This window comes from Suricata suricatta, chromosome X (assembly GCF_006229205.1).
Source record: "Suricata suricatta isolate VVHF042 chromosome X, meerkat_22Aug2017_6uvM2_HiC, whole genome shotgun sequence".
In the NCBI taxonomy this organism is placed as follows: Eukaryota; Metazoa; Chordata; class Mammalia; order Carnivora; family Herpestidae; genus Suricata; species Suricata suricatta.
In genome coordinates, this window is record NC_043717.1 from 74949490 (window position 1) to 74976197 (window position 26708).

At 46.6% G+C, this 26708-nt stretch overlaps 1 protein-coding gene and 1 long non-coding RNA gene across 9 annotated transcripts in view; one reads left to right on the top strand and one right to left on the bottom strand.

Annotated features, from left to right (window-relative positions):
- The window catches only part of TMEM164 (transmembrane protein 164), a 171383-nt gene that overhangs the window by 133001 nt on the left and 11674 nt on the right, over positions 1 to 26708 (top strand). The gene's annotated exons all lie outside the window — the stretch shown is intronic.
- LOC115284081 lies at positions 9926 to 11270 on the bottom strand. Its single transcript, XR_003905111.1, has 2 exons — positions 11187 to 11270; positions 9926 to 10264 (listed from the first exon to the last, which is right to left on the bottom strand). It is a non-coding gene; the product is annotated as an uncharacterized LOC115284081 (long non-coding RNA).

Here is a 26708-nt window from a genome sequence, read left to right on the forward strand (position 1 = left end):
GAGGGAAGAAGATGGTAGAAGAACATTGACTACTGTGTAAAATAAACCATGGACTATCTTGATTTCATCGTGAGGCGAGACCACCAACTTGGTAGAGATGGCCTTGAAAGAAAAGCTGATCTCTGTGTGACCTCACAGCGGCCCTTGAGTTATCCCCTCCCTCCTCTATTATATGGCAGATGAGAGGGGACTAGCCTCTCTATCGTGGCTGCCGGGACTATTTTGGGGGAACCAGTGGCCCTATCTCACCTCAAGCTGCAAGGCCTTCATTTCTATTGCGTTGAAAATGATACGAGGCCATGTGGGCCATTGAGGCCACTGGAAGGTGGTTTGGAAGTTGTGCTTCGTCTAAGTCAGGAATCCTGGCAAATCTGAAGAGCTTTTGGCATGAGCTAGCTTCAAGGACCAGTCAAACTGGGGACACATTGGAGGATGGGCTGTTGCTCTCCATTGAGTCTCCTGCGAGTCGAGAAATCTGCCTGCCCCCTCCACACCCCGCACCCCTGTGTCCTGGTTTCTGTCAGGTAGCATTCTTTTCTTAGGACTGGTGTCAATATTCTTTGAGGCTGTTTTTACCCTGTGCAGCCACCTGGGGGGCTCACAGAGTCAGAGAGCACCTCCTTTCAATTTGCCCTAAATGTACTGTTTCCCCCTCTAAGCTGTAAGGAAAGTCTTCATATCCAGGAGACATGTGCCATTTTTCAGGTCTGTCTCCTGTGGCACAGGAAGCAGCTTCCTAATAATATTCAAGTCTAGGGGATACACTCATTCTGAATAGAACCAGGCGGGCAGCTGTCTCTGCATTCCAGAATCGACCCCCCCCCCCCCGCCGCTTCTGAGGGATGAGATGCAGGTTTTGGCTCAATGTTCATGGCCATTAGTTAAACCTACTTGTGCTTTGAGGTGTCCATAAAAATCTGTTAGGTAACTAAGCCAGACAATTCTGACCTGGAAAATACCAAGCAACCATCCCCAGTATCCCCTCCCTACAAAAAACCCGCCACAGTCTGGGAAGCTGCAGCTTCTAAAAGTGATAAGTTCCACTGCAGCCTTCTGTTGGATCTGTCGCCACACTGTTTGGGGTAACTGAGCCGAGGAAGCAGGGATGCCAAGGCTTAATTCCAATTTATTTCTCACTGTTAGTGATTCTTTCCTCTTTCCTCTGGTGCCTGGCCCAGAGCAGAGGCTGTAAAAATAGTGACAGTAATAATAGCCACAGTAAATATCAGCCTTTTATTGAGTGTTTCCTGTGTGTGAGATACATTACGAGGCACACTTTGTATGTTTTCTCATCCAACTGATCCTGGTAAAAAACGTCCCTTCTACAAAGGACAAAACCAAAGCTCAGAAGTGTTAGGTACCTTGCTCACAGCCATCAATAGCAGAACCAGGATTCAAAGCCTGGCCTAGAGTTCCTTTCAAGCCAGTCCTTTCCCCCACATACCACGTTGTCCTGAAAGGCAGGTGCCTGTCCCTTAACCACAGGAGGTTGGGAGTCTCCCCTCCACCCACCCCTGTCACATATTTGTTGAACACCTACTGCATGCCCAGCATTTGTACTAGGGAGTCAGAGATTCCCTGCTACAGGGAGTCTCTGTGGGGAAGAGAGCCTTGTAAGTGTAATACGGTGAGGATACGTGCGACAGAGGGCACTGTAAGAACAGGACACGGTTTATTCTTCACCACTTCTGGGCTCTTATGAAGCCTTGGCCTCCTTTCTGGCTCTTTGCTGTCATCTGCTGTTCATTTGGGGGAAATTCTGTGCACTTAGAGAAAAGTCTGGATTTCCTAAGGCTGGTTTCACCTTTGGTCCTGAGCCTAGGACCTGGGCCTTGCAGAGGGCAAATCTATCTGCAGTGAGCGAGCAGCAGGAAGCTGATTCCCTGTAAATCAAAAAGGCTGAAGGTTTGGGCGCTCTCTTTCCTAGAAGTCTTGTAATTTTCCAGAAGTAACTGACTTTTGAATTTTTACCGAAGGCAAGAAAGCTCTCCTGTAGATACCTCCCATGGCCAGGAGCCCTGTTTTCTTGAGGCAAAATTGTGCTGCCTTCTGTGTTTTGGGGATGGTTCCTTAGTACCTAGTAGGATCCGATCCCTCCTTTGTTACTACAGTCCTTTGGCATGGCCATAGTGACTGTGACATCCTTTCTCCACACTGTCTTTTTTTATATTTTATATTAAAAATTTCTTAATGTTTATTTTTGAGAGAGAGAGAGAGAGAGGGAGGGAGGGAGGGAGGGAGGGAGGGAAGGCGCCAGTGAGGGAAGGGCAGAGAGAGAGAGGAGACACAGAATCTGAAGCAGGCTCCAGACTCCGAGCTGTCAGCATAGAGCCCAACGCGGGGCTTAAATCCATGAACGGAGTCGAAGTCAGACGCTTTAACCAACCGAGCCACCCAAGTATCCTTATCTACCCTGTTCTTTCTTCCTCCAGCCTTCCTTTTTATTTCTGTTTCCTTTTTCCTAGCTCTTTGCCTTTGGCCCTCTGGAACTACACTTGACCCTGTTCGTGTGCAGGTTAGGGATGGTGAGCCACCCACCCACCCACCGCACACAGCCTCATGGCCATGAATAACTTTACTCCCTCGAAACATAACTACTAATAGGCTTTTGGTGGCCAGAAGCCTTACCAATGATGTAAATAGTCAAGGAACACAGATTTTTTATGTTGTATGTATTATGTACTGTATTCCTGCAATAAAATCAGCTGGAGAAAAGAAAATGTCAAGAAAACCGTAAGGGAGACAAAATACATTTATGGTACTATTCTATATGTATCAGAAAAATATCTGCACAGGAGTGAACCTGCCCAGGTTCAAACCTGAGTTAGTCAAGGGTCAACCGTATATTTTTTATAACCCCCCTTAGCCAGCTCCTCACAGAACACCAAGTTCTCCCATCTCTTGCCCGCAGCTCCCCCTAATGGAGGCTGCTCTTCCTGCTCTGCTCCATATGCTGTCCGGCCCCCCACTGTCTATCCCAGACTAATATTTCATCTCTCAGGTGAAAATGCTTTCTCCTTTACCATTCTCTTCACCTTTTCTTTTCACCACTACCACCACCTAACTCTTCATCCTCTTCTGCCATGTTCCTCGATGCCTTTGGCCCCTGAGCTCAGTATTTCCGTTACAACTCTGGCCAGCATCCAGAAAGGCTTTCAGGGAACACCACTCACCCCACCCAGCTTCTCAAAATTTGGGCTTCTCCACCTCAGTGACTTCTGTGTCTTTATTTTCAGCTCCAACCTTGCCCTCCTCCTTCCCCTGAAACCTCTCTGTCTGAGATCATTAGCCCCTACGTCCCTTTCTGTGACTCGAATCTCTACTCCTTTCAGCCTCCTCTCCTTCCCAGTCAGCTTGTCCCACTAGAACCAGTTACTGGAACTTCCCATTCACCAGGTCCTAAAAGTGCCTCACCCCTTTGTCCCTTCCGCCAGGATTAGTGTCCAATCCTAGTCCGCATTGGCCTACTGGGAAGACTAAGATTTCATGGTCTCTTTAACTGTGCTGTCAACACCATGGCTCTGGTGTTCTGCTACACTTTGCCCGGAGAAGTCACGTGCTGAACCTTTACCCCCGCCAAACTTCCTGTTCTTCCCACTATCGATAGATGTACCCCCAACAAATCACTGGGAAAAAGAAAGATTTCCAGATGGGAATTCCTTCGGTTACTTCTCTTTGCTCGAAAAGCTGCTTCTCCCATCCCCATCCTTACATTGTTCCCTTTCATGTTAGAGGAAGTGGCTTTGTGGTTATCATGCATCTCTTCCCCCCTTCCTTAGCTTCATTCCATCAAGCAGTCAGTCGCTTGGTTCTTGGATTTCAACCCTTTCTTCACTACTGGCTTTTCAGCCAAGAAGGAGGCCAAAGTCTTCCCCTTATAAATTTTTTTAAATGTTTGTTTATTTTTGAGAGAGGCTGGGGGAGGGGCAGAGAGAGAGGGAGAGAGAATCAGCGCAGAGCCTGATGCAGGACTCGGTCTCACAAACCATGAGATCACGACTTGAGCCGAAATCCAGTCAGACAGGTAACCGACTGAGCCACCCAGGTGCCTCAATTTTAATACACTTTAAATACATAGCTATTAAAAAGATGAAACGTTTACTTGTTTCCCACCTGAGATCATCCTAGGGACAGAACATAACTGTCTGTGGGTGGTACTTGCCTGCATCTGATGACCCCATCTTCTCAATTGCCTCCCATCCCTCAGAATATTGCCATCAAGCATCTCCCCCTACCACCCAACTCTTCACAGAAATATCACTGCTGAAGATTGCCACCAATGTGGCAATGGTCACCATGTGACCAAATCCCTTGACCAAATGACTCTCAGATTTTCTCCTGCTGGAGCTCTCTTCTGTGTTGTTGATCACTCCTTTTTGGAATGCTCCACTCTGAGGGCTTCCAAAGTCTCTCCCACTTGTGGCTCGCCTGCCTCGCTCTCCATGCCTTTCTCCGCCTCCATCAGGAGTTCTTTTTTCTCTGGCCCCCTGAGATGTTCATTTCCTCACAGTTCTTTTCTGGGCTTGCGACTTGCTCTGCTTTTCTGAGCATGGACATGAGCTCACACCGTTGAACCAGCAGTCCGAGGAGTCATGGCCACCATACTGCTGTCTGCGGCCCAGACTTACAAGATTTTAGCTTCATGTAGTTTATTCAGAACCTCCACCTGAGTGTCCCAGGCACACCCTCAACTCAGCCTGCCCACGCTGTACTCATTTTCTTCCCCATTGGCCCTGCTTTTCTTCCTGTGGTTCATGACAGATGGTGCTACCCAGTCACCCTAGTAAGAACCTGGGAATCCTCCCCATGTCCCGCCATCTATCTTGTCCATTCATCTAACACATACGCCTTATTCCTTTCCAGCTGCTGTAAAAAATACCGCAAACTGGGTAGCTTATAAACAACGGAGATATCTTGCTTTCAGTTCCAGAGGCTGAGAAGTCCAAGATCAAGTTGCCAGCATGGCTGTCTTCTTGTGAGGACCTTCTTCCTGGTTCCTAGCCAGTTCCTTCTTGGTGTGTCCTCACATGGTGGACAGGGCAAAGGATCTCTCTGGGGCCTGTTTTATAAGGCATTAATCCCATTTATGAGGGCTCCAATGTCATGACCTAAGCACCTCCCAAAGGCTCCACCCCCTAATACCATCCATCTTTGGGGGTTAGGATTTCACCATACGAGTTTGGAGGGACACACATACAGCAACGTGTTTACACATGCTCTCTTTCTGCCAGGCTCTGCACTGGCCCTTGGGATGCCCTGAGAAGCAAAAGTCAGATACCACCCGTTCCCTCATAGAAGTTATAAGGTAGTGGGAGGAGACAGGAATGAATTGAATAATCACACAAATAAATACAGAGTGAGTTATAACTGAGGTAAGTATTCTGAAGGAAAGGAATGTGCTTTTCTGAGAGTTGAGAATAAAACAAACACCTGGTTTGGAGGTTTCGGGGAGGGTTCCCTGAGGAAGTGACGTTTCAACTGAGATACAAAGGATACATAGGGGGTTCACTAGACAAGTGTACGATTAAGGGACATGAACCCTAATAGGGTCACAAAACCACACGTATGACAGCGCTGTGGCAAGAGAGAAAGCTGGGGGGAAGACAGATGACACTGGGCCTGAGGGACAGGCAGGGGCCAGATAGGAACGGGTTTGTCAGCCGGGGTCAGGGATTTAGCCTTTATTCCAAGAATTGTGGAAAACCAGGGGAAGTTTTCAGAGGGGGCATAACATTGGCTTGTCTTCCTGTTGATTCTTTTATTATGTAAATCATTCATTTAGTTCAACCTCTAAAACACAGAAAGCTGTTCTGTGACAAATCACCTTCCCACCCTTCCCCCATCCACATAGTGCCCCCCACAACGCTACAGGTAACTGCCATTTGGGGTCTTTTGCATATTCTCCCTGAATTTCTTCTTGCATATATATATATAAATTTTTTAAAAAGTAATTTCATTTTCCTCCTCCGTAAGACACACATCCCCAAACCATTTTCTTGTTACTGTTTTGTTTAGCAATATTTCTTAGACAGCTCTCTCTGTAAGCCCATTCTCCACAGCGGCACGCGTTCCATTGTGTGGATGATAAAATACCATCTAATAAAAATGGCAACACTTTATATAGTACTGGGGGCGCAGACATTGTTTCAAGCTCTTTGCACACTTTAACTCATTTAATCCCCTTAATTCATTTAATCCCTGCGGCGGTACTCTTAGGCAGGGTTACTGTTAATGTGTTTTTACAGATCAGGAAACTGATACTCAGCTAATAAGCAGAAGACTCTGGATTTGAACCTCTTGCTATGGCTCTGCTGTTCTTGTTAAACACAACACTACGACAGTATGCCACAATTGATTTATACCATCTCCTATTGGTAGACACTTAGGTTGTTTCAAATCTTTGGCTGATATCAGTAACACAGCACCGAACAACCTTGTACCTGTGCCATTTTGTATGCATGCAAGTGGATCTATATGATAAATCCCCCTAAGTGGAATTGCTGTATCAAGAGAGTCTGGGCGTTCATGATTTTGATGGATGTTTCCAAATTCATAAAAGATACCAATTTAAAAGCTCACCAGCAGTGAATAAAAGTGCCTGTTGCCACACACCCTCATATCAAATAAGTGCATTCCTAACCTTTTTCAATTTTTGCGTGGTCTGATATGTGAAATTAATGGTGTAGCAATTTGCATTTAATTTGAATTTCTCTTACTTTGGGTGAAGGGAAGCATCTTTTTACATGTTTAAAGTGGCATTCAATTTCCTCTTCTCTGACCAATGTGTTCCTCTCATGTGGCTATTTTTCCCTTATGTTATTGGCCTTTTTAACAAAATTGAATCATAGGAGCTATTTATATATAATTTATATATTTAAACTTTTTTGTTTTTATTTTATTTTTGAGAGAGAGAAAGAGAAAGAGACAGAGTCAGAGTGTGAGCAGGAGAGGGACAGAAGAGAGGGAGACACACAATCTGAAGCAGGCTCCAGGCTCTAAGCTAGCTGTCAGCCCAGAGCCTGATGTGGGGCTCCAACCCATGAATTATGAGATCATGACCTGAGCTGAAGTCAGACGCTTAACCAACTGAGCCACCCAGGCACCCCTGTAATTTATGTTTTATATATATGTTTATATTTCTATATAATATAAATATATTTTTACATATTTCTGTATGTTTTTCCAGATAATATAAATATTTTCTATATAATATAAATATTTTTCTTTATAACATAAATATTTTTCAGTATATTTCTATATAAATATTAGGAGTTAACCCTTTGTGATCTGCACTGTAGATATTTTTCCCAGTTTTGTCATTTGTCTTTTTGACTTCTGATTTGTTTAGGTAGGATGTTTACATCTCTATGCAATTTATCTTACTTTTATCATATAGCTTCTGAATTTTGAGTCATGGTTTGGAAGCCCTTGCCCATCCCAAGGTTATAAAAAATATATCCGAGGTGCCTGGGTGGCTCACTTGGTTAAGCATCTAACTTCTGCTAGGGTCATGATCTCTCAATTCATGGGTTTGAGACCCGCATCACACCCTGTGCTGGTGGTTTGCAGCCTGCTTGGGATTCTCTCTCTCTCCCTTTCCCTTTGCCATTCCTCCACTCTGTCTGTCTGGCTCTCTCTCCGTCCCTCTCAAAAATAAATACGCATTAAAAAAAAACAAAGACAAATCCAGGGCGCCTGGGTGGTTCAGTGGGTTGAACATCTGACTCTTGATTTTGGATTAGGTCATGATCTCATGTTTCTGAGATCGAGCCCCATTCAGGCTCTGTGCTGAGCACAGAGCCTGCTTGAGATTCTCTCTCTCCCCTCTCCCCTTCTCCAATTGTGCTCTCTCCCTCAAAATAAATAAAATAATTTAAAAATGTGCATCCCATATTATCTTCTTCTGTGTTAATAGTTCCATTTTTTTAACCTTTAAGTCTTTCATCCACTTGGAATGTATCCCGGGATACAGTGTGAGATAAGGATCCAGTTTGATTTGATTTCCAGATGGCTTCTCATTTGTCCCCAGACTATTGAGTATATAGTCTGACATGATCAGGAATGCTTGTGGGTAAGATCATGATGGCTGCTATGTAGGGTAGCCCTTATGTTCTGCTTCTTTTACGTCCCTAATTTTTCCTGAAATCTAACCTCTTCCTGCCTTGGGCTAGCCCTTCCTCATCTCTCACCTCACCAGGACCGCTGGCTCTGTGTGGTCTTCCCAGGTCCTCTGCCAGCAATCTGCCCCTGTAGCTTCCAGAGCTATTTTCAAAGCCCAAAGAGGATCACAGCACCTCCCTATTTGAAAACTTTCAGTGGCTCCCCCTTGTCCCCAGAGCACAGTGCATTTTGCAGGCAGCGCAGAAGGCCTAGTGTGACCTGTCCCTACCCCCTTCCCCAGCCTCTTCTCTATATGCTCCTTGCTTCCTTGTGTTCCATTTGGGTGTTACCAGGATGCTTAGGGACCCCCCCACTGAGTTTACCATTTAACTTTCCTATCTCCATGTCCTGAATATACCACGACTTTTGCCGGGAATGCCCTTCTCCAGCTTGGTGGCCTGGAAAGCATTCATGTTTCCAAACTCAACCTTGGCCGCTGGCTTCCCCAGGCAGCCCACTGGAATTATTCTGTGGCTGTCCTTCTCATACTGCAGTGCCTGTCTGCATAAGGACAGGAAGTATTTCTTTAGTTCTTGGTATTTCAGGGCTGAATGAATGAGGACCTACATAGATACCCACACACTGAACATTTTCTATATCCTATTATACATCTTACAAGCTGGGTGTTTATTGTGCACTTTCCATGAACTAGGCACTGGGTAAGTGTTTTACTTGCGTGACCTTGATTTCATTTAATCTCCATAAGTCCACAAGCCTATGACCTTGGATGCAAAAAAAAAAATCACGTCTTCAGTTGCATTAACTCCAACTGACGTCTAGCATTACCTCCAGTGCTGAAACGTAGGCAACAAACCACAGCTTTAGCAGTGTTCAGGGATGTTGTCATTAATGTAAATCAGTTTCTCTCCTTTTAGAGCTGCTGCAGGGATTTCAAAAAAATTGTTGGTACCACCTAAGTACCTGAAAATGTAAAAACTTTAATTTTTAAAAGTACTTTGATAACTATTTCAATGCTACGGTTTTCTTATGTAATCCTATTTTATTTTGTATACTTAAAAGATTTATTCTGAGGGGCGCCTTGGGTGGCTCAGTTGGTTAAGTATCTGACTCATTTTTGGCTCAAGTCGTGATCCCAGGGTCGTCCTGTGCTGGGCTTCATGCGGGGTGTGGAGCCTGCTTGAGATTTTGGGGCATCTGGGGCTTAGGTCATGACCTCACGGTTCGTGGGTTTGAGTCCCACATTGGGCTCTGTGCTGACAGCTTGAAGCCTGGAGCCTGCTTTGGATTCTGTGTCTCCTCTTCTCTCTGCTCCTTTCCCACTCATGCTCTGTCTCTGTCTCTGAAAAAGGAAATGAATAAACATTAAAAAAAAGATTCTATCTCTCCTCTCTCTCTGTCCCTCCCCTGCTCATTCTCTCTCTCTCTCCCCTTCTCTCTCTGTCTCAAAAAAAAAAAAAAAACAAAAACCCCACACCTTTATTCTGAGAGGGGAGGCCCAAACCATCCATGGGGTCCAAAGCACCACAAAGGTCAGGAGGCCCCGCACTAGACTTTCAAGTGGCATTAGAAAGCCGGCAGGCAAGCTTCCACCACACAGTGCAGCAGTTCCCCCATATCCTTGTGAGTTCAGACAGACTGTGGGTTCGAATCCTGATTCTGGCACATAGGTGAGTGCCTTAAAACCTCTCTGCAAGTGTTTCCTCATTTGTCAAAGGAAGGTAGGAATAGTTCCTACGTCACAGGGCTGGCGTGACGGTCCACTGAGCTCATATATGTGAACGCATAAAACAGTACCTGGCATGTGTACAGTGTTGCATACTTTCATTATTAACCACTGCAGTATGGCCTCTTGTTAATTACACATCTGTCCTCCAACTTGACTGTGGACTCTTGAAGATTCTTTCCCAATTCAAAAGTGACAGAGCCTTGGCACCTACTGAGTGCCCGTTTGTCAGCGGATTTAACATCACTGGCATCCGTCCTTTTAGAGTCCTGTTACTCCTTTTGCTTGTGTGACACTCCTGTCTCCTGGTTCTCCTCCTCTGGCGGGTTGTCTTTGGGCTCCTTTGCTCTGCCTGTCTCAGAGGGGGCCAGTGTTCTCCATCCACAGACCTCACTGACGGCTTGAGAAACACCACAGGTACTTAAAGGAAAGAGGTCTACAATCAGAATTCTCAGTTCCATACTCCTTCTCTCCACCTGCTTTTCTTCTTCCTCCATTTCCTATATTACTGGCTCCACCGTCCATCTACCGAGGGCCAAAGCCAAAAACCTAGCCAGAAACTTTCTGGATCCCTTCCTCCACCTCATCCCTTATGGCAATCAGTTCAGAAGTTCTGATGGTTCAGATTCTCAAAATGCTTGCAAATTCAGATCTTTCTCTCTATTTCCATCACCCCAGCCCTAGTCCAGGCTCTCAGCCTCTGTTGCAGGGACTGCTTTGTTTTCCCTCTCCTCGCCCTGCCTTGAGTGGCCCCCTGTGTCTCACCCAGTCTCCAGAATGACGTTTTTAAGGAAAGAACAAATGTGATCAGGTTTGGTCCCCTGCTTATAAATCCTGTCCAGGATGCAAATGAAACTCCTTTATGTGGCATTCAAGACGTTTACATTTTGGCCCTTATTTGTCACTTTTTTAAAAAATCATTTATTTTATTTTTTTAAATGTTTATTTTATTTTTGAGGGAGTGAGAGTGGGGTAGGGGCAGAGAGAGGAGGAGACACAGAATCTGAAGCAGGCCCCAGGCTCTGAGCCCAAGTCAGACGCTTAACTGAGACACTCAGGAGCCCCTCCCGCCCTTTTTAAAGTTTATTTATTCTGAGAAAGAGACAGTGAAAGTAGGGAAGTCGCAGAGAGAGAGAGAATCCCAAGCAGGCTCCTCACTGTCAACACAGAGCCTGACATGGGGCTTGAACCCACAAAGTTATGAACCCATGACCTAAGCCAAAACCAAGAGTTGAACGCTGAACTGACTAAGCCACCTAGGTGCCCCTTATCTGTCTCATTGACCTCAGTTCCCATCACTGAAGTTTCAGCGCCGGTTACTTTACCTTCTAAGTGAACATACCTGTGACAGATTTGTCCCACCTGCCTCCACTACGATGTCCATGCACACAACGGCTTCTCTACCTGGAGCCTAGCAAACCCCATGTCCTCCTTTAACATTAGCTCAGCGATGGCACTTCCGCTCTGGAGCTGTGTGTGACTTTCCTAGGCAGCCTTAGGCACACTTTCCTGAACATTCTCTTTATACTTTCTGTATACCTCACGTGTCATAAAGGCCTCATCTGGTTGTTTATCTGTGTTTTAACACTAGGTGGCAGTAGCCTCATCTTTTCGTCTTTTCAGGAAATGAGGCTCTACAATTAAGATCAGTTTTAATTTAATTTAAACTAATAATACTAAATAATTAAAACCTTGGATTGTGAGTAACTTGTTCTGCGAGTGTTCTGCAAGATGAGAAAACCTTTCTAGTAAATTTTAATTTGATAAACAAGTGATGTCTTGCAATACAAGTATTACGGGACGCTGAACATCACATGATCACAGCTTAGCCAATGGTTCTTGAAATTCCCTTTGATATACAGGTGCTTTGGATGACAAGCTTGTTTCCGAACGAATTGTGCTCACAAATGAAGGTTTTACTGTATTTATTACAATTATGATGCTGTGAAAGTACGAAGTCTGTGAGGCCCCAGGATTTCCGCCTGGGTGGCTAGAGGAAGATAGGGTGCCGGTAATGGAGAAGGGGGCACAGAAAGAAGGAACACGCTTTAGGAAGGAAGATTTTTGTTCTTTACTTGAGTTTGAGATACTTTTAGGCTATCGGGCTTAGATGTCCAGGAGGCAGTTGGATGGAATATTCTGGAGCAGTTCAGGGGAGGCTTCCCTAGAGGCAGACTTCAGTGTCATTGGTATAAAGATGATGGATACAATCACAGGAGTGGATGAGAGAGCCCAGGGTAGCTATGTCATTGAGGAAGAACTAGAACTCAGAAAAAAAGGCCTTGGGTGGAACATCAACCTGTGAGTAGTAGACGAAGGGGAGAGGAGTTTAAGGAGATGCAGGAAAGGTCAGAGCAGTGGAAGGAATGGCCACTGTCTGGAAGCGAGGGCAGTAGACATGTTCATCAGAGTACTAGCGATCTGGAGCACAATGTTGTTTCAGAGAGTTCTGGCAAAGTAAGGCCATTGGAGAAGTGGGTATGGGAAAGAAGGAAGAAGTTAAAGATGTTAAAGAAGGAGGGGCTCAGGGTGTTGCAGAGCCAACGGAGGGATTTCTCTCTCCCCACCTCCTCCTTTTCCTGCCTTTCCTCCCACCTCTCCTCCCCTTCCCTCTCTGCCCAAGCCTGACAACGGTCAGGTGTGATGATGAAGGCCAGTGGTGAGAGGGAGCAAGGAGAGGGTAGGAAGAAAGGGGAGTGGGTGAACCACAGGTGATGGCACCTGCTGAGAAGGAAGCAGCTCTGTGGTGGATCGGGATGCTCACTGACAGGAGGAATAAGTGTTGCGGGGGATGAGAGAAGGAGAGAATTCTAGACTTTTCTGTGCTGTCCACTAGAATTCTTGGTAATGATGGGGATGATCTATATCTGCCCTGTTCAGTTTGGTAGCCGCTAGCTCTGTGTGGCTCCTGAGCAGAGGAATCGTGACTAGTGTAACCAAGGAACTGGGACCAAGGAATTTCATGTTTGATTTAAGTTGAATGAATTTGCATTGAGATCGAAATAGCTGCATGTCTTTAGTAGGTACCATATTGGACAATGTAGCTCTAGAAGATTGGTGACTAGTGCTTATGGGGGCCCTCCTGAAACAGATTTTCTTGCATTCTCCCAGCGCCGGACTGTAGAGTGACCCATTTTCTCCAGGAGGGCTCAGCAGCCTGAATGGAGGGACAGGGTATCTGACTTGAGGCGTCCGTCCAAATTTGGGGCTTTGTAAGTAGGGTCAATGGTGTTGAAGATCCAGAAAGCGAGGGATGTGTGGGGTTTGGGACCCAGTTTTGGTAAGCATGCCACACATTTACGTCCTTTTGGGTTTCTTACCAAGGGCAGGCCATCCAAGGAACAATAACAGAATGGGAAACAGAGTTCTTACTTTATTTAGTTTTTGTTTCAATGTTCATTTTTGAGAGAGAAAGAGCACCAGCGTGGGAGGGGCAGAGACAGAGGGAGACAGAATCTGAAGCAGGGTCCAGGCTCCGAGCTGTCAGCACAGAGCCTGATGTGGGGCTCGAACCCATGAGCCATGAGAACATGACCTGAGCTGAAGTTGGATGCTTAACCGACTGAGCCACCCAGGTGCCTCACCATTTCTTCCTTTATTATTAGGTGGGCAGGCACCAAGCACCTCCAACACAGGCCGGGCTAGCTCAGCAGGCTGAGCTAGAGCCTGTAGCTTTGGTCTTGACACGCTCCGTCCCCTGAGAATCTAAAGTGGTGAGATCTGTAGAGAGAACCTGAGCTTATTTCCTATCCAGTCAAAGGAATTGAGAAGCTTGAGAGGAAATCGAACAGGCCTGGCTGCCTGCCGATGAGTTGGTTGTGACATGCGCTTGATAAACAGTGAAAAGTGTGTGCTGCCCATTCTGAAGCTGGACTACCTGGTTTCAAATCGTGGTCCTGTGACTTTACTAGCTGTGTGACCTTGGCTAAGTGCCTTAACTTATCTGTGCTTCCATTTCTTCATGTATAAAACAAGAATGATAGTACTTCCTCAAAGGATTTTAATGAGCATTAAATGTGTCAGTGTATGTAAAGTACTTATAATAATGGCCATCACTCAGTTCACACTGAATAAGTCTGCTGTTCTTATGGTTTCTGTTTGCCAAGGTACCATGACTCTGCCTCTTAATCTCACAAAATGTGGTGTGAGCACTTTTTTAGGATGTCACTGGTTTTTTTTTATGTTTATTTTTGAGAAAGAGAGAGACAGAGAGAGCAGGGGAGGGGCAGAGAGAGAGTGAGACACAGAATCCGAAGCAGGCTCTAGGCTCTGAGCTGTCAGCACAGAACTGACGTGAAGCTCAACCTCACGAACCGCGAGATCATGCCCTGAGCTGAAATCTGCCACTTAACTGACTGAGCCGCCCAGGCGCCTCAGGATGTCACTGTTAGCAGGTACCCCCTTGGTGAGGGGGTAGTGGGAAGTGTGTGGTGAGAGAGATGAAGAGTGCCCTCTGTCCACCTGGGAGCTGAAGGGACCAGTTCAAGTGAGTGGTCATGGGTCCAAGATACTGTGGAAGGCAGTGCGAGGAGGAAGTCCATGGACGGGTGGGAATCATGGGATCAGGGGTCACCAGGGCATCTGCAGGTACATGCACAAGGAGGAATTGAGAATGTGGAATCTGAAATTACGGGGAACTGTGGTCAGATGAATATAACTGAGGCTGGGTGGGTGGGGTGCTCGTTGAAGCTGGTTGGGTGGTAATGTGGCCTCTGGAGAGTTGAGGAGGTTCAAGAGGCCATGAGGTTAGGATGTTAGAAGTGCTCACCCCCCCACCCCGTAAGAATGTTGGAATCTCCCAGAATGCTGGCAGGAAAAGGACTGATGTAAAGAGGGAGACTGTAAGTGAAGCGAGACTGATCTGGGATGAATCTGACAGTGACCCGGAGGACTGGGGTGGGGACCATGGTGAGGAAGAGAATGTGAAGCTTGGAAGAAGCAGAGAAGAGTAAATATCCAGAAGCAATAATGAGAGGGGGACCTTCAGCTCCCCTTCTCCCCCACAGAAGCTTGCTGTGAGCCTAAGTGGAAGAGGAGAAGGAGCCTCTGGTCAGAGCACCCAGACGGAGAAGCAGTGTCCTGGGGGAGAGCTGGGTCTCTGTAGAGGGAAGAGGTGCAAGGGCCATCCTGTGCACAGGTGGCATGTGTGAAAGGATTTGCCTATGGTGGGACCAGGTTTCCCGCGTTCCCTCCTCCAGTCTGGAGAGAAGTCAGCTGCAGGATGAGTGTAGGAGAGCGACCGCAGTTTTAGGACCTGCAGGGCTGGTCATCCAGTTCCCTGTTTGGGAAACTCCCTCCCCTTTTCCTCATCCCTGTGGGGTTTGTTGGTTAGGTGGGTGTGATGGTTTTATTTAGGAAGAGGTTCTTTTTTTAATGTTCACTTATTTATTTTGAGAGATAGTGCAGGTGGAAGAGGGGCAGAGAGGGAGAGATAGAATCCCAAGCAGGGTCAATCTTATGCACTGCAAGATCATGGCCTGAGCCAAAATCAAGTGTAGGATGCTCAACTGACTGAGCCACCCAGATGCCTATATATATATATAGAGAGAGAGAGAGAGAAAGAGAGAGAATGTGAATGAAAGAGAGGGGCAGAGGGAAACAATCTTAAGCAGGCTCCGTGCCCAGTGTGGAGCCTGACTCAGGGCTCGATCCCACGACCCTGGGATCATGACCTGAGCTGAAATGAAGAGTCAGACATTTAACCAACTGAGCCACCCAGACACCTCTTAGGCAGAGTTTCTTAACATGAGGTCCACAGTTAAGGATTAAGCAGTCTGTTAACTTAGGCAGGGAAAAAACATCACATCTTTTTTTCCCCACTAACTTCAGCCAGAAATGCAGCCTACGAATGTAGGCAACAAATGCCAGTGCCAGTAGCCATACCTGCGACTTTATTGTCACTGGCAATCACAGATGGCTTCCTCTCACATTACAGTGGCGGCAGACAGCTCAGAATCCTGTTCATGCTCTTCACTGCCTTGAAATTGTGGTGGTGCTTAGACCTGCTGCTGAATCTCATTTAAATATTAGTAAAGAAACACGAAGTACTGAATTACAGATCTGTTTTTCCTAACTTGATAACTGCTTGAATATCATCAGCTGCTTTTGTAACCCTTTGCCTTTTAGGCATTCAGAACCCCATTCTGGGGAGGGATTCTTTGGTGCCCCATGCTGCCTGCCGGGCCTGCGGGGGTCGGGGGGAGGACTTTGGGGGGAGACTGCCTGGCTCCAGGAGGGTGAAGAAGCCTGGCATACAGGCTGCTTGGAAACCTCTTTCTATTTCACTAGAGGGAGCCCTTGTTTCAGAATTGGGGAACCAAGGACTCCCATGCTTCAAAACAGGGAGAAGGGTGTATTCAATTACAGGCAAATCAAATGGCCCTTGGGAACATTTCAGGAAACTGAGGTGTAAGAACCTTGATGTTGTTCAATGTGGGCAAGTCCCACCTCTCTTGAGATGAGCTTTAACCTCATCTCCTGGAGAATGAGGGTTGGGATGCCACTGGCCACCGTGCTAGTTTCTAGGACAGTTAAAGCAAGAGTACTTTGGCCAGTGAGGGCTTGAAAACCGGCCCTAAGGTCACAATGACCTCAGTTTGTCTGTTTTTCCCCCACCCCCTGTTAGGCCATCCCCGAGCACATTCTTATTCAGCTAGCCTTAGGATGCTGGGAAAGTTCTCCTCCACTGGCTTCCAAGTTGTACTTTTCTGGCCAGGCGAGGGGGCAGGGGAAAGGCCAAGGGGCTCAGGTAAGTTCTATAGGCTCCTGCAGGGTCAGTGGGTGAGGAAAGGGCTATGGCATCTGAAACAATGGCCAAAGGCTAAGGCTTGTGCCAGGGGCTGGAGAGGAGAGTTTCTGACTGCCTTGCAGTGTCCCCCACTGAAGAGGAAAGAGCTGGGTCTCAGGAGTGCTTTGTAGGGGCAGAGGATTAAGTCAGGTACTTCAGACTGCGATTATAAGCAGCTCCCAGGAAGCCCTGCTTCTCATGTCTGACCAGTTGTGGCCCCTCTCCTGGATTCAAGTCTTTGGGGGCAGGGCCCAGGAATCTGCATCTTCTATAAGTTCTCTAGGACTTGGGTTCTCAAAGTGTAGTGTCTGGATCAGCGGCAGTGGCAGCCTAACTGGGGAACTTGATGGAAGTAAAAATTCTCATGTTCCTGACTTGAGGTCCTACCCTACACCTACTGAATCAGAAAGTCTGGGGTGTGGTCCAGAAACCTCCATTATAACAAGCCCTCCGGTGGGTGTCTGGTTGGGGGGAGGTTCTAATGCCAACTGAAGTCTGAGAGCCACTCTTCTGAGGAGTTCTCTTTTTTAAATCTTTTTTTTTAATGTTTTATTTATTTTTGATACAGAGAGAGACAGAGCATGATAGGGGGAGGGCAGAGAAAGAAGGAGGCACAGAACCGGAAGCAGGCTCCAGGCTCTGAGCTAGCTGTCAGCACAGAGCCTGACGTGGGGCTCGAACCCGTGAACATGAGATCTGACCTGAGCCAAAGTCGGACGCTCAACCGACTGAGCCACCCAGGCACCTCTATTTTTTTAAATCTTTAAAAATGTTTTTATTATTTTTATTTCTGAGAGACAGACAGACAGAGACAGAGACAGAGGGAGACACAGAATCCGAAGCAGGCTCCAGGCTCCCAGCTGTCAGCACAGAGCCCAACACAAGGCTTGAACCTATGAACTGTGAGATCATGACCTGAGCTGAAATCGGACCCTTAACCCCACTGAGCCACCCAGGCGCCCCTTCCCTAAGGGGTTCTGACAGAGGCTGAAGGTTAGGCCTCATTACCTCCAATGATCCAAGAATTGCGCCCCCATCCCCACCACCTTGCTGAAAGCTCACCAGAGACCCGGCTGATGCTAACTGCGTAACTTGTGCAAGCATTTTTCCGTAGAGTAGCTCCATGCTCCGTTAGATTTTCTATTCCTACGAAGCTCGGGCAAGGCAGAGAGGGCCTGAAGTTGCCCCACAAGCAGGATGGTGCTGGTTAGAGGGGTTTCAATCCACACGTGTGGTCCTGTAGCAGCTTACTAAGAGTGGAATCTGGGAACTGGGTCTCTGGACTCCAGTGCTTAATCTGCTGGCCCAGGTCCACCTGCTGGATTCTTTGCCAGCTCAGGGTGCTCACTCTGTGTGATTTTGGCAGAGGGCTGGCTGTGAGCCTCATAGATGAAGGTGGGTCTTTAAGTTGCATGAGTCAGAGGCTGCGAGGCCCATTCGGCCCCACCCCCAGGCACTTTGAATGTGAAGCCTGGCCTGAGTGGGCTCTGTAGCCCCTCAGGATAGGAAGTCGACAAGATGGACCTTCCACATGGATACCTAACTTAGTTGAGTCTCTATTTTCTTGGACGTTAAACAGACTATAGGGTCCAGTTCATTGGGTCAAATGCCTGGATGAAGGGAAACCAGACATGGGCCTGTACTTAGTGTCTAAGAATGGGAAATGACATATCCATGGCCATCTTGGGATCGTGCCACCCAGGGCTATATGTCCTATGTCTCCAGTGAAGGCTTGCAAAAGCTGGAAATAAAGTCGTCTCATTTAGAGAGGGCACAAAGGTAGGAGGGCATTGTTGGGGACCGAAGTAGTCATCCTCTTCCCTGATTGTAAAACTGCACCTTCTCTGATGTTCCCCATCCCATTGAGTGGTACCACCATCCACTCATTACGCATGCCAGAAATCTACAGATAATCATTGGCCCTTCGCTCCCCTTTTCCTCCATATCCAGTCAGTGCTCAAATCCTGTCAGTTCAACCTCCTGATCATTGTTCAAATTCATTCTCACTCTGACTTGAGTTTGGATTGGATCATTCATGACTTGTTCTATTGCAACAGCCTCAGCACTGGTGTTCCTGCCTTTAGCCCCCCCTCTATTTCTTTTTGTAAAAGTGCATTCATTTTTAGAAAGAGCACACGCATGTGTGCACAGGAGGGGCAGAAAGAGAGGGAGAGAGAGAAGATCAAGCAGGCTCTGCGCTGTCAATGTAGAGCCTGACATGGGGCTCTATCTCATGAACTGTGAGATCATGACCTGGGCTGAAATCAAGAGTTGGTCGCTCAACCAGGCACCCCTAGCCTGGATCTACTTCAAACTGCAGCCACACTGTAAGCTTTAGCCGTTGCTTCAGAGTGTGGTCTGAGGCCCAGCAGTACCTGGATGCCAGTTAGAAATACAGGTCTCAGTCCCTACCCTAGACCTGCTGCACTGGAACTTACCTTTAACAAGATCTCAAGGTGATTTGGAGAGTCTCAAATATCTAATATAGCAAACAGAGTTCTTCATGAACTGGCTCTCATCTCTTGTTTGTCCCTCTCCCCTACGCGTAGTCCAGTGATACTGAATTATATGCAGTTTTCAAACATACTGGGCTGCTCACTTCACTCTTCCTGCAAATCTTTATGGAACCCCTACTTTGTGCCAGGCACTTGCCAGGGATAAGCTAGTGAGCAAAACAGATACATATGCCATCTTTCACAGAGCTTGCATTCTTATGCAAGGAGACAGTAAAGAAATAAGTAAAATATATAGTATGTCAGATAATGTTATGCGCCATAAAGGAAAAGGTAAAAGCAGAGTAAGGGGTATAGGGGTACTGAATGGTTGGAGAGGTAGCACGTTTATATGAGGTGGCCTCATTTATTTTTTATTTTTATTTTTTAAAGTTTATTTTGAGAGAGAAGGGGGAGGGGCAGTAGCTCAAACTCATGGACTATGAGATCATGACCTGAACCGAAATCAGGAGTCTGCTGCTTAAGTGACTGAGCCATGCAGGCACCCTGAGGTAGCCTCATTTAAAGGGAAGGCCTCACTAAGAATGTAACGTTTGACTGAAGGCTCATAGGCGAGGGAGTGAGCCATTGAATACCTGTAGGAGGGATATGCCAAGAAGAGCAAATAAGTGTGTGGGCCCCGAGACACAGGGGTGTTTCTAGAATATGCCAGCAATAGCAAGTAGCTCAGTGTGTCTAGAGCCATGTGAAGGAAGGGGTAAGTTGTAGGAGATGAGGTAAGACAGGTGCTGTAGATGAGGGGGCAGATCATCTATAAGGCCTCACAGACCATAGTACGGACTTGGCATTTTATTGTTTGGGAGATGGGAGACCCTTGGAGGGCTTTTAGCAGTGGACTCACATGATCTGAATGAATTTTTAAATGTCACCCAGTTGTTATTCTGAAATTAGACCACAGGGGGACAAGAGTAGAAGCAGGGAGACCTGTAAGTGTTGTTTATAATAACGCAGGAAAGCGATGATAGTGGCTAGGGTGCTGACAGTAGAGTCAGAGAAGAGTCATTGGATTCTGGATACATGCTGAAGGTGCAGCCAGCAAGATTTGCTGATGGTCAGATATAGGATGTGAGCGCAAGAGGGGTCATGGATGATTCTTGAAGGTTTTTGACTTGAGCAACTTAGATGCATGACCATTAACTGAGATCAGGAAGTCTAGGAGGAAGGATTTGTGCTTGTTTATTTCTTTAGGGGGGACTTTGGAGGGTAGAAATGCTCTTTCAGTCATATATTTTTGTGTAGCAAACATGCTAGAATGTAGTGACTGAAAACAATGGCTTATTATTGCAGTACAGCAAATGCTAAATCTCCTGCACATTGAAAGGGAAACCATCAACAAAACGAAAAGGTAACCTACTGAATGGGAGAAGATATTTGCAAATGACAGATCTGCTAAGGGGTTTGTATCCCAAATGCATAAAGAACTTACACAACTAAACACCTAAACCAAATAATCCAGTTAAACAATGGGCAGAAGTTCTGACCAGACAGTTTTTCCAAAGAAGACATACAGATGGCCAACAGGTACTCAACATCACCGATCACCAGGGTAATGCAAACCAAAACCACAGTGACATATTACCTCATACTGGTCAGGAAGGCTAATATCAAAAAGACAGGAAACAGATGTTGGTGAGGATGTGGAGTAAAGAGAACCCTCAGGCACTGTTGGTGGGAATGTAAACTGGTGCAACCACTGTGGAAAACAGTATGGAGGTTCCTCAAAGAGTTTAAAATAGAAATACCATATAATCTAGTAATTCCTCTATTGGATATCTACCTGAAGAAAATGAAAACACTAACTGGAAAAGACACATGCACTCCTGTGTTTATTGCTGCATTGTTTTCAATAGCCAAGATATGGAAGCATCCCAAGTGTCCATTGGAAGATGAATGGATAAAGATGTGTCCTCCCCATACTGGAATATTACTTGGCCATAAAAAGGGAGACCATGTTGTCATGGATGGACCTAGAGAATATTTTGCTAAGTGAAATACGTAAAAAAAGACAAATATCTTATGATTTCACTTATATGTAGAATCTAGAAAACAAAACAGATGTACAAACAACAGAAACAGACTCATAAACACACATAACAAACTGGTGGTTGCCAGAGAGGAAGGAACTTCGGGGGGATGGGCAAAATTGGTGAAGGGGATTAAGAGGTACCAACTCCCCACCCCAATGGCTCCATTATTTTTCACAACAGTGTGGGTAGACTGGGTCATTCTTTGTTATGGACTGAATGTGCCCTCTCTCCCACCACGAATTCATATGTTGAAACCCTAACTTCCAATGTGATTGTATTTGGAGATGGGACCTTGGGGAGGCAATTGGGGTTCAATTAGGTCATGAGGGTGGAGCTTCTCCTTGATCAGAATTGGTGCTTTTATAAGAGGCCACAGAGCTCCCTAGCCCGTCTTACTTTGTGAGTATACAGCAAAAAGATGGCTGTCTCTGAACCAGGAAGTGGGTTCTCACCAGACACGGATCAGCCAGTGCCTTGGTCCGAGGCTTCATGGCTTTCAGAACTGTGAAGAAATAAATTCCTATTGTTGTAAGCCACCCAGCCTATGGTATTTTATTATGACAGCCGAAGCTACTAAAGATATTTGTCTACTTGTCCTGCCTGGGCTCACCTGGAGTAGTTGGGATGCTTGGCCCTCTCTATCTGTAAGGCCTTTCATGGCATGGGGGTCTCCGAGCAGTATTCCAAGAGGGCAGGCTCCAGTGTGCAGGCATTAATCAAGCTTCTGATTTCATCTTTTTTGATGATATCGCATTGGTCAAAGCAAGTTACATGGCTGAGCTAGGTAGGCCACATGGCCAAATCAGTGTGGGAAGGGATTACATAAATGTGTGGATACGGGGAGGCTCATGATTCACTGGGAGCCATTACTGTAATGATCTGTAGGAGCCAAGATCAGAAGTGTAAGGAAGTGAGATGCCCATTTAGGTATCCAAGTGCAGATAGTGAGTAGGCTGTGTGATATATGAGCCTGGAGTTCAAGGCCAGCGCCTAGGCTAAGCTGTCAATGCTGGAGTCATCAGCACATAGATGGTATTGAAGCCATGAGATTGGTTGAAGTCACCTGAGGAATGAGAAAAGAAAATCTCTGAGTTCTGCAGTCTTGACCATCCATTGTTCAGAGGTCATGGAGAGGCAGAAGAATGGCTAGAGGACACTGAGAAGGAGTAAGCTATGAAGAAGGAAGGGAATGAAGACAAAGCACTGTCCCAAAAGCCAGGTAAAGAATGTTTGAAGGGGTGTATGGGTGGCTCAGTTGGTTAAGCATCTGACTTCAGTTCAGGTCATGATCTCACGGTTTGTGGGTTCGAGCCCTGCATCAGGCTCTGGGCTGACAGCTAGCTCAGAGCCTGGATCCTGCTTCCAATTCTGTGTCTCTCTCTCTCTCTCTCTCTCTCTCTCTCTGACCCTCCCTGCTCACGCTGTCTCTCTCTCTCTCTCTCTCAAAAATAAATAAAAAACATTAAAAAAAAGAATGTTTCAAGAACAAAAGTGTGCAGGTGTGTAAAATGAAGCCCGAGAATAGACCATTGGATTCAGCATTGAAAAGGTTATTTGTGGGGTACCTGAGTGGCTCATTCAGTGAGGTGTCTGACTCTTGATCTCATCTCAGGTGTTGATCTCAAGGTCATGAATTCAAGCCCCATGTTGGGCTCTGCACTGGGTGTGAAGCCTACTTTTTAAAAAAGGTTATTTGTGACCCTGTGGCAGGCTCTTTTGGTAGAGTGGGTGGTGGGGGAACTAGAAGTGGAAGCTGGATTAGAGCAGGTAAAGAGAGAATGGAAAGAAGAATTGTGGACAAGGTATATGGACACATACTGTTGATAAAATTAAGTAAGCCACATATTAATTTCCAGTGTTCTAGTAGCCACATTTAGAAGAGGTAAAAGAAACATGTGCAGTTAATTTTAATCATGTGTCTTATTTAACCCAGTAACCAAAATACTATCATTCCAGTGTAACCAGTATAAACGTATTACCAGAGTATTTTACATGCTTTGAAATCCAGTATGTGTTTCACATTAACCGCTCATCTCAAACTAGCCACTTCTCATGGGCTCACGAGCCACACAGAAGTCACAGTAGCTACCCTGTTGGATAATGCAAGTCTAAAGAATTCTTTCAGGGAGTTGGCTCTAACTAGAGGCAGACGATTGAAGGGACAGCGAGGCCAGCTGTTTATTTGTGTTAGAATTGGAGCTCTTATAGTTTATTTCATTTACGTGCTGATGGGAGTAATCCAGCAGAGGAGAAGAAATGATTGATGTTCAGAAGAAGGGAAAGCAGGGCTTCCTGGGTGACTTAGCCAGTGAAGTGTCCAACTCTTGATTTCAGCTCAGGTTGTGATTTCCCAGTTCATGGGAATGAGCCTTGTGTTGGGCTCTGCAGTGTTAGCTCGGAGCCTGCTTATGATTTTCTCTTTCCCTCTCTCTCTGTGCCTCCCCTGCTCACACTCTCCCTCTATCTCAAAATAAATAAATAAACTTAAACAAAGAAAAAGAAAAAGAGGAAGTAGTTACTAGAGTCCTACCGAGCAGGTGAGGGGGAACACGATCTGGATACAAATGGGAAGGCTGGCCTTGACGAGGGTTCTGGGCAGTTCATCCCTGGCAGCAGGGCTGAATACCAAGCACACTGAACACCGATGCAGACAGGTGGTTAGATGCAGTCCTGAGAGCTCTGGAAGTTTTTGCCTGATTTGTTTTATCTCTGTGAAATAGGAGGCAAGGTCACCATCCGAGAGTAAGGACGGAAAGACATATTGAAAGTTGGACAAGAGAGGAAAAATACTAAATTGTTGGCAATTATGGTGAATGGGCTGGAGAAGTATAGCGTGATTGCCTGGCAACATGAAAGATGCACTTGAGGTCTGTGATCACGAATTTCAAGTGAGAACAGTCAGCACTGTTTTTCTCTAGACACCCTCAACCGTGTGGGTGCAAGCAAGGAATGAGGAGGAGATTGGAATTTAACCAGGGCTGTTTTTTGTGTGTTTTCTATTTTTCAAGATGAGTACGATCATGAGAAGCACTGTGGAGTCAAAGGTGTCTGCCAGGGATAATTAGAATGATGAGTCATGGAATCTAAGAGGGGGTGGTGGGGGGAGCTGTGAGGAGCACGAATAAAAGATGGTAGGACCTGTGGATCACAGATTCCGGCAGGGTCAAAGAAGTGTTGGTGTGAGAGTGAGTGAGTTTAAGCTAGAAAGACAGAAGTGGTCACTGAAAAGGGAATTATTTGACTTCCGGGGGTGTTGCGGATATTTCAGGTTCTGAGGTTTCAGAACAGCCATGCAAGTGAGTGGCTGAGGTGCCATAGAGGACAGGGTCACTGAGGAGAGGGGGCCAAGGAAAAGAGAGGCTGGGATGCTGGAAAGTTCATCCAGGCATTTGTTGAAACTATAAAGAAATATGACAGCAATGGCTTTTCAGGGGGGTGGTTTAACATCCTCAAGGGATATTGAGGGCCATAACCCATGTGTGTATAGACAGCCCTAAAAGGGAAGACTAGCGGGTGGGGTACGGGGTGGTGGTTGTAGTGCTGCAGGGAGGAAGGAGGCTCCGTGGTCTGGAAACAGCAGTGCAATGGAAGAAGTCACGTACTCTAGTACGTACAAGGAGGAAAACCAGTGACTACTTTTGAAGGCTAGAGGTGAATCAGGCTCCTCGTGGGGAGAGGCAGGGTGGGTAAGAGCAAAAGGACGAAGGGAACATTCAGAGAAGTGATTGAAGTATTGGGAATGTGGCTGATGATTTCTCTGTGATTTTGCATATCCTGTTCTCTTTGCCTGAAACTCCCCTCCTTCCCTTGTATACCTGAAAACCTTTCCTTTATCTTTTACCACCTAGCTCCTGCATAAATTGCTGTAGTCAAGATTACCAGTGACTAGCATGTGACCAAACTCTGTTGCAGTATTTGTCTCTCTATAGAGAAGTGTGTTCCCAGTGTATTTTTGTAAATGTTTGTTTGTTTTTGAGAGAGAGAGAGAGAGTGAGCCCCTACAAGGGGCAGAGGTGGGGGGGGGCACAGAGGATCCAAAGGGGGCTCTGTGCTGACAGCAGAGAACCCAATGCAGAGCTTGTACTCAGGAACCATGAGGTCATGACCTGAGCTGAAATTGGACACTTAACCGACTGAGCCACCTAGGCACATGCTCCCCCAGTGGAATTTTCTGTGATGGTGGGAATGTTTTCCCTCTGTACTGCCCAATATGGTAGTGACTACTCACCAGTAGTCACTGAGCTCTTTGAAATGTGGCTGGTGCGACTGAGGAATCGAATTTCTCATTTTATTTCATTTTAATTCCTTTGTGTGTAAATTGTCACCTGTAGCTCATGGGGCTAATCTCCTCTTCAGTCCTGTCTTCTTGGGAATCCTCTTGGTTCTGGCAACTATTACTGTCTCCTAGGCTCTTTACTTGGTGCTTGAATCTCAACCTGTGGACTTCTTCCTCATTGATCTCTACATCTCAAGCTCTGTTTCCAGGTAATTTCTCTCTTGAGGTCTGCACGTGGACACCCCGTAGGCATTCCGTACCAGTGTGCTTCAAACTGAACTCCTCTCTCCCCTAAATCAATTCAGTTACTGAAGTCATAGACTTGGGAGCCACCCTACCCACCTCCCTCCCATCCAGCTAGTAGCCAGGTCATCCGCAGCTCTGCGTCAGTGTCTGAACCTGTCTTCAGTCTCACCGCTCTCCAGCCCGCCATCCACACAGCCAGGGCAGGCTGATTCCCTGAGGCGTCAATCTGACGACGCATGCCCCTGTTTAAAACCTCTCAATGGCATCTCATTGTGTGCCAGATAAAGGCCCGGTTCCTGGCTGTGGGCAAATGAGGTTCTTCATGACCCCACTTGCCTGTCTCTCTGGCTCCATCTCTTGACACATTTCCCCTCCCACTTTATGCTGCACTGACACAGACCTCTTGGAGAACACATGCGACCAGTGTGCCATGTCACGCCTCCACACCTCTTTCCGGCTGTAACCCACTGCCCCGAATACCCTTTCGCTCCTGTAGGCTCTGACCCCAGCTCCTCCTCGCTCCTCTTCAAAGCCCACCTCAGCCGTCACCTCCAGCTGCCCTTCCTCCAGGTCGCCATTATTTACTGTGCTTTCAGGTATCGCACCACCCTGTTGTTCACTCTTAAGCTGCCAGGCAGTTTTCAAGGGGAGGGACCATCATTGCCTCATTATCCCCACTGCCTAGCATGAAGTCTGGAGCCCAGTGCTCACTCAGCTTGTGCTGGATGAATGGGTAGCACAGGGAAGTGAATACGAGCTGAAGGGAAGCAGGGCAAAAATTGGCGAATGGGAATGCCACCCTGCCCAGCCTCATCTCCTTGGTGAAAGTCCTTTCTGGGTGGGCTTATAGGATGAGAGAAAGGGCCCCTGGGAGGCCTCTGGAGATCTGTCTTTGCTGCTGCTGGTGGTGCAGTTCACTTCTTTCCCAGCGCGCCTGACGCTTCCTTCTGGCAGAAATCAATTTCAGAAAAAGCTATTATCTTGGTTCCCCCTACCTTTAGAGACGAAACACTTC